We start from the raw sequence: 12,971 nt of genomic DNA, 5'->3' as shown, positions 1-12,971 counted from the left end.
TCCTCGTTCTGATGAGGTCTCGCCCTTGGGCTCCGTCCTTGGCCCATTCAGTCCAGTTTTAGCAAGAATCCTGCTGGGGCAGTTTAGTGAAAATCCCCCACCTTTGATATCTGATTAGATTCCTCCCCCTCCAGCCTTGGTATCTGACAAGCCATGACATCGGACCCAATTCCTTCTTCCCCCACCCTTGATACCTTATCACCCTGGCCTGCCTTGAGTAAAACTCCTGTGCAGTTGGTTTAGGAGATAGCCCCCCTACCTTGATGCCCCCTTTTAATAATTTCCCATCCGCGGACCCCCAGCCCGATCCTTGACTGCAAATCTCTACTTGTTCTTGTTGTTTGTGAGGTTGAGCCGATCTCTCTTCTCTACCACAAAACCCCCATCGCAGTGGTCCCCCTGAAAAGAGTCTTATCATTTTTAACAAGAGCCACGAATAATTTTTTCTTTAGCATTACTACCTGGGTTCAAATTCCAGTTCCGCTATTTATGGTCTGTGTATTATTCTCTTTACTTACAAAATGAAAATGATAAGACCTACCTCATAAGCGTTGTGTAGGAATTAAATGAAGCGATCTATCTATTTATATCTGTATCCGTATCCGTGTGCCGACCTATATCCATCTAGGACAGTGCCCGGGACCTGGCGACAGTCCATACTTTTTGGCTGTTACGATTTCTTCCACTAGAATATAAGCCCTGCAGGTAGACTTTGAGTGTCTTTTTCCACTGCCCTGTGTCCAGTGATTCAGGAAGCGTCCAGGACATGGTAAGCTTTCAGTAAATACTTGATGAATGAATAAATGACTGAATGCATTTCTCTGTTTCCCTTTCGCCGAGTTTGGAGGCCGTGGTGAAGTCCTCACGCCTGCCCAAGGTGACAGAACAAAGCCTCGTGTCGTTTCCTCTATGCGGTAGCCAATTAAGGACAGAGAGTGCTTTAGGGTGTATGCACTCACTCATTCACTTGACAAATATCTAGTGGTGGCAAGTGGTAGAGATAAAGAGAGGACTAAGACTCCGAGTGAGGTGAGGGCAGAGAAAGATCACATACAAGGTACAGGGGATTTCCAGCATCCTTCCCAAGCTAGTTGCTGCATCAAGGGAAGAGCACGTGTTGGCAAGCAACGACATTAGAGAAGTAGGCGGAGGTCACATCGTGGAGGACTTTGCGGGCTTGAGTTGGGTTCCACAGAAGCAATCCCGGAGACAGGGATTCAGATGCCAGTGATTCCTTAAGAAGTGCTCCTTATAGAAGCAGCAATGGAAAAGGAAGCACGTGAAGGAGGAGGAGGAGGAAGAGGAGGGACAGGAGGCGAGGAGGAGGAGGGAGAGGGAGGAGAAGACTTCCCAATGGAAAACAGCATTTGCAAACCATATATCTGATAAAAGAGGTTCATATCCAAAGGATACTTTTTAAAAGACTCCTATAACTCAACAGCAAAACAAACACAAAGCGTCTACTTTTAAAATAAGCCAAAGAGCTGAATAGACGTCCGTCGAAGGAAGGTATATGAATGGCCAACGTGTGCTTGAAAAGATGCTCAACATCACCCATATTAGAGAAAGGCAGATCAGAAGCACAGTGAGCTATCGCATGCCTGCTGCAATGGCCATCGTCACAAAGTCAAGAGATAACCGATGCTGGTGAGGATGTGGAGAAGAGGCAACACCGTGCACCACGGGTGGGAATGAAAGCTGGTCCAGCCACAATGGGAAACAGGATGGAGGGTCCTCCGAAGGTTACAAATGCACCTACCGCGTGAACCAGCAATGCCATTTTTGGGTCTATAGCCAAAGGAGTTGAAAACGGGATCTCGAAGAGATATTTGCACCCCGTGTTCATTGCAGCGTGACTTTCAGTAGCCGAGACAGAGTAGCAACGTGAGTGTCCATCGACAGAGGAATGAATGAAGAAGATGTGGTATGTATATACAAGGGAACATTATTCAGCCAGAAAGGGGGGGAGGGAATCCTGCATTTGTGACAATATAAATGGACCTTGAGGGCATTCTGCCAACTGAAATAAGTCAAACAGAGAAAAACAAATACTGTGTGACTTCACTTACATGTGAAATCTAAGAGCAAAACCGAAAAAACAAAAGCCACGCTCATAGAAAGAGATCAGATTTGTGGTTATCAGAAGCAGGGGGATGGAGGGTGCGGATGAGGAAATTGGAGACAGGTGGTCAAAGGTCCAAATTTCCAGTTAGAAGATAAAGAAGTCCTGGGCATGTGATGTACAACGCGATGACTATAGCTAACACTGCGGTAGGTACGTGAAAGTTGGCAAGAGCGTAAATCCTAAGAATTCTCATCACAAGAAAAACAATTTTTTCTCTCTTCCTTCCTTCCTTCCTTCCTTCCTTCCTTCCTTCCTTCCTTCCCTCCTTCCTTCCTTCTTCCTTCTTTCTTTCTTTCTTTCTTTCTTTCTTTCTTTCTTTCTTTCTTCCTCCTTCCTTCCTCCTTCCTTCCTTCCTTCCTTCCTTATTTCTTTCTTTCTTTCATTCCTTCCTCCTTCCTTCCTTCCTCCTTCATTTCTTCCTTCTTTCCTTCCTCTTTCTTTCTTTCTTTCTTTCTTTCTTTCTTTCTTTCTGTATCTATATCAGATGGTGGATGTTAACCAATTGTGGTCATCATTTCACCATATATGTAAGTCAAGTCACACTGTTCAAAAGCTTGAGCAGGGCTGTATGTCAATTATATCTCAATAGAACTGGGTGGGGAGGGAGAAGTGCTTCTAGAAAAATCTGATTAGAGAATGGGAGGAGCAGGGTGGAGAAGGCAGGAGGCCCACTGTGGTTGTTAGTGTCCAGGAGGGCCCCCGATCATCCTCACTGCCTGGTACCCTTTCTTGCTGTCCTGTCCCACGTTGTGCCGGCTGCTCTGTGTGACTGACAGCAAATAGCCCAAGTGACGATCTGTCCCTTCTGAGATTAGGTTCTGTTTCTGTGCTCTCTTGCTCACTTACTAGCTCTCTCCTCTTGGATCATTTGCTTTGGGAAAAGACAGCTGCTACGTCGTGTGAGCAGCCCTATAGAGAGGCCCATCTGGCAAGAAACTGAAGCCTCCTGCCAACAGCCATGTGAGTGATCTTGGAAGCAGACCCTCCGTCCCCATCAGACGACTGCAGCCCCTGCTGACAACCCGCCTGCAGCCAGGTGAGCCGCTCCCGGATTCCTGACCCTCAGATACTGAACGAGATGATAAATGCTTGTTGTTTTAAGCCATTAATTTTGGAAGGAGTTTGCAATGCATCAGTGGATAAATGAGGTACCCAGCAAGGATGTGATTTTAGGCAAAGTCCTGGCCTCGACTTGATCTGCAGGGGAACTCTGGAGTGTCAGTTACACCTCACAGTTGGTCCCTACTTGAAGCAAGGGAGCTGGGTTTTCCTGCTCTTAGTTCCGTGAGTAGTAGGCTGCCTTGACTTTTGCTTCTCTGCACTTGGGGGCGGAGGCTCCACTCGTGCGGATTCTAGAGAGAGTCTAAGGTATGCGTCCTTTGATGCAAAGGTTACAGAAGCTGGGGGACGCAGGGGGAGAGGTACCCAGAAATCTTAGAAGGGATTCAAGGGATATGGGCTGAGCCCTGATAGTACTAACAAGGACACACCTGGCCTTGGACTTTGCCCTGTAGATGATAGGGAGCCATCACAATTCAAGCAAGGATGGTTCTGGTTAGTCCCTTCTGCCAACAAACACTCTTTGTGAGAAACAATCAAGTATCAGAGATCTGACTGCTGCAGCCCTCGCTTTGCTGTTCCCCACCTTTTCTCTCTAAATGGTAGATACACAAATATATATTATAAATATAATCCGTGTGTAACTCTGACTTAATGAGTAACACAGCTTTTTCTTCCTCTAAGAATTGTCAACATCTTTTTTATAAGTGGTTTAAAAAAAAAAAAAAACAGAACTTGACACAGCGATCTCTGGCTTTGTAAACTAGAGGCATTTCTAAGCAAAAAAAAAAAAAAATTTTTTTTTTAAATTTTTTTAAAGTTTATTTATTTTCAGAGAAACAGGGTGAGCGGGGGAGGGGCAGAGACAGAGACAGAGACAGAGAGAGAATCCGAAGCAGGCTCCACGCTATCAGCGTGGAGCCCAGTGCTGGTCCGGAACTCACGAACCACGAGATCATGACCCGAGCCGAAACCAAGAGTCGGACGCTTAACCCACTGAGCCTCCCAGGGGCCCCCCCCCATTTTTTTTACAGTATTGAAAATAATGATTATTTTAATGATTCATCAAACTATCAGTTAAAAATAAATGAAGTAATTTATTTTCTTCTTGGGCTATGATCACACTGGCAGCCCAAGAAGCCTTAGTATAATCAGGCCAGAGATGCCAAGGGTGGGAAGGGAGTAATGGACACAGGTAACATTGGGAAGCAGAGGGGGTAGAAAAGTGATGGAGACTTGGGTCGAGGAAGAGGGAGAAATGACGGATGCTTCCAAGGCTCTTCACGTGGGTGAGAGAGAGAGAGAGAGATGGAAACAGAAACAGAGATTGTTTAAATACTGAAGAAGAACTTTTTTTTAATTTAAAAAAAAAATTTTTTTTTCAACATTTATTTATTTTGGGGACAGAGAGAGACAGAGCATGAACGGGGGAGGGGCACAGAGAGAGGGAGACACAGAATCGGAAACAGGCTCCAGGCTCTGAGCCATCAGCCCAGAGCCCGATGCGGGGCTCGAACTCACGGACCGCGAGATCGTGACCTGGCTGAAGTCGGACGCTTAACCGACTGCGCCACCCAGGCGCCCCATTTTTTTTTAATTTAATGCTTATTTATTTTTGACACACAGAGAGAGACAGAGCACGAGTGGGGGAGGGGCAGAGAGAGAGGGAGACGCAGAATCCGAAGCAGGCTCCGGGCGCTGAGCTGACAGCACAGAGCCCCACGCGGGGCTTGAACTGGTCAACCGCGAGATCATGACGTGAGCTGAAGTTGGACGTTCAACCCACTGAGCCACCCAGGTGCCCCTGAGGAAGAACTCGGGGCATTCAGCCTTAAGCTCTTCAGGCTGGTTTCCCTCTGCCCCCTGTCCCTTCTCTATATTCAGCTTATTAAATGTCTACTCCAAGAACCTTGCTAACGCTGTGAGAGCTGTGCTAGCAATCTAGATAGTTTTTCTGTCTTGAACTGGAGGCAAGATGAGGGATGTAAACAAATAATCATGACACTGCATGATAAAAAGATGGTAGTTTTGGAAAATAGAGATTTTCTTTTTTTTTTTAATGTTTTGATGTTTATTTATTTATTTATTTATTTATTTAACGTTTATTTATTTTTGAGACAGAGAGAGACAGAGCATGAACGGGGGAGGGTCAGAGAGAGGGAGACACAGAATCGGAAACAGGCTGCAGGCTCTGAGCTGTCAGCACAGAGCCCGACGTGGGGCTCGAACTCATGGACCACGAGATCATGACCTGAGCCGAAACCAAGAGTCCCAGGCGCCCCTGTTTATTTATTTTTTGAGACAGAGAGAGAGAGAGAGAGAGAGAGATCACGCAGGGGAGGGGCAGAGAGGGACAGAGAGAGAATCCCGAGCAGGCTCCACAGTGTCAGCGCAAAGCCCGACACAGGGCTTGAACCCACAAACCGTGAGATCATGACCTGAGCCAAAATCAAGAGTCAGATGTTTAACCGACTGAGCCACCCAGGGACCCCGGAAAATAGAGGTTTTCTTATTTCCATCATTTCTGTATTACAAACTGCCATTGTTTCCCTTAGTTGTTCTCTTCCTTTTTTTTTTTTTAATCTTTATTTTTACTTTGAGAGAGAGAGAGAACATGAGCAGGGGAGGGGCAGAGATCGAGGGAGAGAGAGAGAGAGAGAGAGAGAATCCCAAGCAAGTCCTGCACTGTCAGCACAGAGCCCAATGCGGGGTTCAGATTCACGAGCTGTGAGATCAGGACCTGAGCCGAAAGCAAGAGATGGACTGAGCCACCCAGGTGCCCCTGTTCTCTTCCTTCTTGAGCTTCTCCTTCCCTCATCTCCATTTTCTTCTCGTCCATCAATTCCCTGGGTCATTTAACATCTTAGCTAAAATCTCTGTGCCCTGCCTCTGTTTCTGTGTGGCCCGCCCTGCCCGTCCTGCTCGGCTGCTTAGCTCCGAGGTCCCCTCAGAAAGCTTTTCCACTGAATCAAACCGTGCATGTGTCTGCATTGATGTTTTCTGTGTTGGTTGGGTTCCCCTGAGAGGCTGGTGCCCGAAATGTAGAATTTGATATTCAGTAACGCTGCATGTGGGGCTCACAGTATATACCCGTGTCTCAGGTGTGCAAGTGACAAGGTGTTAAGGTTTCAGAGAACTGTCACTCCTTAGCAGACACACATAGTTCATAGGGATCATCATTACCAATTGGATTTTCCAGTCCCCAGTCCCCCTGGGTTTTCAGGGCTCTGCCTGTGCTCACAGCAGCAAGCCAGACCCTCATCCCTGGGGCTCTCCTGGGGAAACAGGCTCATGGCGGCCAATGGGATTGGCAAGGATTCTGCTGGAACTAATGGGTTCTCCGGTTACTTGGAGTGGCCTCAACCGTCCCTCCCCAACCTACTTCCTCTTTGCTATTATTATCCGATTCCCGCTCAGATGGTCCCATTTTGTCCCAGCAGCTTTACATGATGCGGGGAGAGGAGTTGGCAAGATGGAACCCAACTCAGGCTCGGAACTGAAGATGCTTTAATTCTCAGCTTTGAACCACCTCCAATCTTGAAATGATGACTGAAACTAGCATGGTCTAAACACAACAGGAACTAATTCTCGCTGTGACCTGACTGCTGATTGGGTCTGGATCTTAGTCTCTGCCCTTTCTTCTCTCCTCCGAGGTCGCAAGGGGCTTGGTCTTTTCTCTTGTGGGTTTGCGGAAGTAAAACTAACAAACTTATCTACCCGCCACAGGTAGTCAACCACAGGAGATGCTACCTGGGCATAAGAGTATTCTTGTTATAAAAGGAATCTGTGTGAGCCTTTTCAGCCAGACCCAGGTTTGGGTTAGACTTGGCAAGCTGGCAGTTTCTTTCTTCCATGGCTTCTGTTATTGTGCTACTGAGTCTGAGATCAGAGTGAGGCTGAGCCGGGTAGACTGTGGCAAGGCTGTTCAGCTGGAGGGCCAAATATTGTTCTCTAGCTCCTGATGTAGAGACACTAAGAATTTCTGTGTTCCAGTCATTTAAAAAAAGTGCATACAAATGTGGCATCTGGGTCACTCATTCGTTTATCAATCTCAGTATGTGATACAAGTGAGGTGAGGTGGTGGGGCGAGCCCTTGGTTGGTCCTCAGGCAGCAAGGAAAATTGTCAGCTACTGTTTTCAACATTAAGTGGTGTCGCAGTGGACAAGAAAAAGTGCCTTTACGTTTGCTGAATCATAGAGGGGTCTAGCGTCCCTCCCTCATCTTCATTGGGATCTGATTTCCATGACTACTTTCCCATAATTTTTCTTGACCCCTTTTCAACTATTCTTGTTCTTTTTCATAACGCTTTGTGTTTTTTCCCAAAGTTGGCTCCCCCACATGAGTGGAAGCTGATTCTATCTGTCAGATAAGAGTTGGCATCGGATTTCAGGATTTCATTGTCTAACTCATGTCCAGGTGTGGGCGAGGCTCTCTGGAGGGTGCTCCTTGCGTATGCTTCTTTCAATCTAGACTTAGAGGGACGCCTGGGTGGCTCAGTCGGTCGAGTGTCCAACTCTTAGTTTCAGCTCAGGTCATGATCCCAGGGTCGTAGGATCGAGCCCTGTGTCAGGATCTGTGCTGAGTTTAAGATTCTCTCTCTCTCTCTGTCCCTCTCCCCCACTTATTCTCTCTCTCTTAAAAAAAAAAGACTTAGACAAATCATCTGCTTCTCCATACAACTACCACACAATGATGATTTAAGGATAAATCACTACAATAGCCACTGCAGTTCAAAAAGATGTGCGGGGGAAAGAGATATATGGCAACCACTCTTCCATAGCTATTCTGACATCTAGCCAGGCAAATGTCTGTTCCTTGATTAGCGCTCAGTATTAGACCTTGAGAGTTACTGCCATGGCTCTTGTCTTTACCCTCGGGGCTTCTGAGTCTACACTCTGAGTCATTCTTTCCTTTCTTCCCCCCCCCCCCAGCTTTACTGAGCTATAATTCACATATAACATGGTATAAGTTTAAGGTGAACAATGTAATGGTTTGATATATGTATAGGTTGCAAAATGATTACTGTGATAAAGCTAGTTAACACATTCGTTTCCTCACATAGTTACAAATTGTGTGTGTGGTAAGAACATTTAAGATGTTCTCTCTTAGTAACTTTCAAATATGCAATACAGTATTGTTACCTGTAATCACCATGCTGGCCACTAGATTCCCGGAACGTATCCATCTGAAAACTGGAAGCTTATACTCTTTGAATGCCTTCACCCATTTCCCACTCCTGCATCCTGCCCCCGACAACCACCAATCTGCTCTCTGATTTTTTGAGTTTGTTTTTTTAGAATCCACATACAAGCGATCGTGCAGTATTTGTCTTTCTCTGCCTGAATTATTTCACTTAGCCTAATACCCTCAAGGTTCATCCATGTAGTTGCAAATGGCAGGGTTTCCTTCTTTGTTATGACTGAATAATAATTCAGTGTGTGTGTGTGTGTGTGTGTGTGTGTGTGTGTGTGTATACCAAGTTTTCGTAACCCATTCATCTATTGATGGACACTTGGATTGTCTTCATATCTTGGCTAATTGCAGGTAATGCTGTAACGAACATGGGTTGCAAATATCTTTTTGAGATGGTGATTTCATTTCCTTCAGATACATACCCAGAAGTGGAAATCCCGGATCAAAGGGTGGTTCTATTTTTAATTTTTTGAGGCACCTCCACGCTGTTTCCCACTGTGGCTGCACCAATTTATGTTCCCACCCACAGTGCACAAGGGTTCATTTTTTTTTCACCTCCCCAAGTGGCTTGAACTTCCTCACAGTATGGTGGCCTCGAGGTGGTCAGACTTCTTAAAAGGTCGCTCAAGACTCCAGTATAAGCGTCCCGGCAAACAAAAAGAAAACTACACCATCATTTTCTCATTTGTGGCTTCAGAAGTCATAGCACATTACTTCTATCATATTCTATTGGATACACATGAGTTACAAGCCTGCCCAGATCCACGAGGAGGAGACAGAGGCTCCCCCTCTTGATGGAAGGATTGTCAAAGAATATAAACATACATAAACATACATAAAATATAAAGATATAATTGGTGGATATATCTTAAAACCGATATAATATCTCAGCTTTGAACACATTAATTCACAATATTTCTACTCCAGTTATAAGATAGAGAATTTTCCTAAAAATTGAGAGACAGTGAGCTGTGCTGGAGATAATTCTCAGTTCAAGGACCTGGACATATCTTTTTTTAGATATCCAAAGGACTAGCCCAGGATTGGCAAACTTTTTCTGCAAAGGGCCAGATTGTAAATATTTTAGGCTTTGCAGGCCAGATGGTCTCTGTTGCAACTCCTTGACTCTGCTGTTATAGTACAGAAGCAGCTGTAGACAACACATAAACAAGCGAGCATGCATGTATTTCAATAAAACTTTATTTATAAAAACACGCAGTGAGCCAAACTTGGTCCACAGGTCATTGTTGGCTGACTCCTGGACTAGACCATGGTTCTCTACCGAGCTCCAGGCTAGCCATGGAGGGGGCAGGGCTCAGTGGTAGATATCATAAAAAAATGATGCTGATGTTGGCAAGTCTGGGCTTAGGTAGCTTGAGACCCTTTCTCTACCGACCTCTGATGGTGGCTGATTGAGGGTCTGAAGGCACTCCTGAATTTCCCTTAACATCAAAGTACCAGCTGGGAGAGTTTACCTAAAAATGTGTTTACATGAAAATATAATTTCTCTTGCTGGACAAGGTAGATCCCCTGTTAAAGCTCAGTGATTGTTCAGTCTTGGCTGGTGGACAGCAAAAATCATGGCGCTCAGCAGGTCCTTGAAAAATCTTCTAGGGCCCTGCTTAGTAGAGAGGATGGAAACGATTCAAGTCCAGGACTCTAATTTCCAGAAACAGTCTCTGTCGGATTAAGGCAATTCCTCTGTCTCAAGAGACAGTCTGGTAAACCTGAAAATCATCAGAACAACAGTTTTCAGTGCGGACCAAATTAGAAACACAGCATGAAGATTTAGGGCACAGTAAAGGCTGATAGAGAGATTAGGCTCCCTCATTATCAGAAGAACATCAAAGGGGATCAATGATCTCTGACTCGGCCCCTAATTCATCACCTCTCCCTTCATGGCCAGCGTCATGGCCAGATCTTGCCCTTTCTGGTTAGGAATCTGTGTTAGTACAAAAAGGAGAGAGAGTGACATTTGACTTAATGTCATGACCCCTTGTCTGCTCTATCTGAACTCCCAAGTTAAATCGGCTCTGGTTATTTATATGGTCTCTGGGGCTGTGTGTCAAGGGGAAAGTGTTCACTCTTATTTATGGTTCTAACTCAAAGGCTAAGCTATAAGGTAAAACAGCTAACACGTCGCCCAATAGTTGCACACCGTTGTTTTGGTAGAGAGTTACATTTGCGCTCTGTCGTAACTTCAGTCCAGGAACGCGGGGAAATGGGGTTGCTGCCATGGAAGGAGCCCGTCTTTCTCCTGCAGTCTTGTTTGTCTGGCCTTTCTCCTCTATTCCTTTTGATCTTGTAACCGCAGGGGTTTGACCTTACAGGGTTTGGCCATGACTATAACTGTGTAACGCACAGACGTGGATCGATTACTGATACAGCCAACACACTTCCAAGGCTCAGAACTACAACGAGCTTCTGAAGATGAGGCAGTAACTTCCAGAGCATGGAAGACAGAAAAGATCCAGCGTTCGATGGTGGCGAGGTGTAGAAGCGATCTGTTTTGAAAGCTTATTCTGCCAGTTACTGGTCAGTGCGTGTGGCATCCATCCATTTGTTCAATCTCTCTGCCATTCAATGCCTTTACCTGGGAAATGGAGGTGATTTTCTATGCTCCATAGGGCTCTCGTAGAGATTGTGTGACATCACTGATTATTATTGTGACTTTGCCAAGCGGCTTGCTGTGGCCGGAGGAATGTAGTTGGAAATGACACCCCATGAATTCTGAGCCCAGGCTTTAAAGGCATTGTGTGTTTTTGCTGGCTCCTCAGGGAGCCACTCTTCTGCCTCCCGGGTGCCCTGGGCCCCAGAACGGGAGCAGAGTGACCCCAGGTGACATGAGCCAGACCCGAAGCCTGGCCAAGCCCAGGAGCACGCCGCTGAACCCTAGCTGAGCTGCAGGCACGGGAATGAGAAGTAATTGCCTACTGCTTTCGGCCACTGATACTTTGTAATTGTTTGTTATGTGACAACAGCTAACTGATACAGCCACGGAGAGATGAATCAAAGACACAATGAGCTTTCAGCCCAGGCATGTGTGAGACAGAGGAGGGAGGGTCACGCTCCGGGAGAAACTCATCGTGCGATCGTTGAGCAATGCACTTTGTCTATCTGGTTCTGGTTTCTTCTAATGTGAGGAGATTATATACTCATTGTAGATGGCCCCATATAATCGCAGTTCTAGGTAAAAACTTTCTGTATCTATAGACTTACTGTCCTACGTGTATAGACCAACCTGTAATATTTGTTCAGAAACGAGAAGCCTGAAAGGGCCCCGCTGACGTCAGTAAAATGACGAACAACACGGATACATTGAATAGGACCTTGTTTCTAAATTCCTGCAACGTATGGAGAAGGACCCTCAGCCTTGGAAGAAATTAGCTTTAAGGCCAATGAAGGGAGCTAGTTGTATAAGAAAGTTTGAGACCTCTTTCTCACAAAGTTATCCCAAAGTGATAGCACAAGCCAATTATATAAACTTTTAGCTTTAGAGAAGATTTAAAGCCCAGGGGCCATGGATGAATTTCGTCAGCTAGTATAGTACGCTTTAAAAAGAAGTTACTTGCCAACGTGGAAGGATGGAGGCGATTACATACACATACATTTCCATAAAAATACCATTTCTTTTGTAACATTCCAAGATCTGACAACACAGATCTTCTAGTAAAGCAAAAAAACAGCCATTTGGAGCACGAGTGAGAGCTTTCTCCTTTTGATAGGAATTAACATTTCTTTCTTTAAAGAAAAATAAAAAGTTTATTTTTGAGAGAGAGAGAGAGAGAGCACGTATGAACATAAGCAGGGGAGGGGCAGAGAGAGAGAGAGAGAGAGAGGGAGAGAGAGAATCCCAAGCAGGTTCCACGCTGTCAGCATGGAGCCTGACGTGGAGTTTGAACCCACGAATTGCGAGACCATGACCTGAGCCGAAGTCAAGAGTTGGCCACTCAACCGACTGCATCACCCAGGCAGCCGGGACTTTACATTTCTGATTTACCCCAGTGCTCATCTGACCAGCACTATCTGCCTTGCCCCCGAAACCCGTGGAGTTTATTATCCTTGGTTTTGACAAACCCTAATGACTGATCCTAAACTGGTCTAGATACAGAGGTCTTGATTACGTGAAAATCACCATCCATAGTTTTAAATTGTCATGAAAAGTAACTAGATCCTTTCTCAAGGAGCTCTGTGGTATGTCCATCCCGGCAACTCGGAGACCTACTTTTCTAGATACTTTACAGAGAACAAGTTTGCTCGGGGTCTTCTTTCAATGGTTGGATGTTGAAAGGGCAGTTGAACCCTGAACCCGTCTTCCCATCTCCTGCCTTGTTCCTTCTCCTTTATTCCACATTTCGGTCAATAGTGTCACCCATTCACTCAGACTAGACACCTACAGATCCGATTTTGTTCTTTCCTTCACACCCAAGCTAATTCACACCCAAGTTACAACTTCTCTGTAATCTCTTCTGTGTCAATCCCTCTTTATTCTGTTCACCTGGCCACTGCTTTAGCACAAATTGTAGCTGGATTATTGTAAATAATAATAACAATAATAACCCCCAAACTAATTGGTATGTCTGATGTCTTCTT

General features: G+C 45.5%; 1 long non-coding RNA gene across 1 annotated transcript; it reads left to right on the top strand.

The window, feature by feature from the left end:
• Positions 1–844: 844 nt before the first annotated feature.
• Positions 845–11,587, top strand: LOC122471531. Its single transcript, XR_006294201.1, has 3 exons — positions 845–1,924; positions 2,975–3,161; positions 10,709–11,587. It is a non-coding gene; the product is annotated as an uncharacterized LOC122471531 (long non-coding RNA).
• Positions 11,588–12,971: the final 1,384 nt, after the last annotated feature.

This window comes from Prionailurus bengalensis, chromosome E3 (genome assembly GCF_016509475.1).
Source record: "Prionailurus bengalensis isolate Pbe53 chromosome E3, Fcat_Pben_1.1_paternal_pri, whole genome shotgun sequence".
Taxonomy (NCBI): Eukaryota; Metazoa; Chordata; class Mammalia; order Carnivora; family Felidae; genus Prionailurus; species Prionailurus bengalensis.
The sequence above is the reverse complement of the archived record's forward strand: the minus strand, read 5'-3'. Positions and strand labels throughout refer to the sequence as shown.